The sequence below is a fragment of the Rousettus aegyptiacus genome, unplaced genomic scaffold (assembly GCF_014176215.1).
Source record: "Rousettus aegyptiacus isolate mRouAeg1 unplaced genomic scaffold, mRouAeg1.p scaffold_m13_p_9, whole genome shotgun sequence".
NCBI classification, from domain to species: Eukaryota; Metazoa; Chordata; class Mammalia; order Chiroptera; family Pteropodidae; genus Rousettus; species Rousettus aegyptiacus.
In genome coordinates this window covers 50415393-50416281 of record NW_023416312.1, presented here as the reverse complement: position 1 = coordinate 50416281, position 889 = coordinate 50415393, and the positions used below count along the sequence as shown (strand labels likewise).

Sequence of the window (889 nt, the reverse complement as noted above, 5' to 3'; positions counted from 1 at the left end):
TTCCATCACCATATATTTGAATCCCTTTACCGTTATCTACCTTTCTCCCTTCCTCCTTCCCTCTGGTAACCACTAAACTGTTGTCTGTGGTCATGAGTCTCTGTTTGCTTCTCTTATTAATTTCTTGCTTTCAGTTTTATATACCAGAGATACATGAAATCATATGGTTCTCAACTTTTTGTTTTTCTTTTAGGCGAGGCAACCCTTGGCTGACCTCACAGATTATAAGGACCTTGTCAGCTTAAAATCCTTTATTTATTTATTTATTTATTTATTTATTTATTTATTTATTTATTTATTTATTGTGCCTACGGCACCTGGTCTTCCTAGGTGGTCTCCCATCAAGTACTAACCAGGCCTGACCCTGCTTAGCTTCCGAGATCAGATGGGATTGGGCTTGTTCAGGGTAGCATGGCAGTAGATGCCCAGCTTTTTATTTTTTATCTAACTTATTTTACTTAGCATGATAATCTCAAGATCCATCCACGTTGCTGCCAATGATAGTATTTCATCTTTTTTTTTATGGCTGAGTAATATTCTACTGTATATATGTACATATTTAATATAGGGGCTAGATTTAAATTTAAATGTTCTAAACTTTGATGAATAGAAATTAATAATAATTTATTTATTTCCTGTAATTGAAGACAAAACCTGTCAATTATCAATTTTCCTAGCGCAAACATGTTATTTTAACTTATTATCTTGTACTCAGTTTGTCTTTTTTTTCAGTAAATTGAAATAATTTTGCAAACTCTGCCTAGATTAAACCTCAGCTTTTTAAAATGTAAAACTCAGTCTTTTGGAGAACCTTACCCCTTCTCAATGGGGATACGATGTAATGGTTTCTTCCTAGGATGACATCTGGGAACAAGAGAAAGTTAATATA

General features: G+C 33.4%; 1 pseudogene; it reads right to left on the bottom strand.

The window, feature by feature from the left end:
- Positions 1-305: 305 nt before the first annotated feature.
- Positions 306-423, bottom strand: LOC118608251 (annotated as a pseudogene).
- Between the last annotated feature and the right edge of the window lie 466 nt (positions 424-889).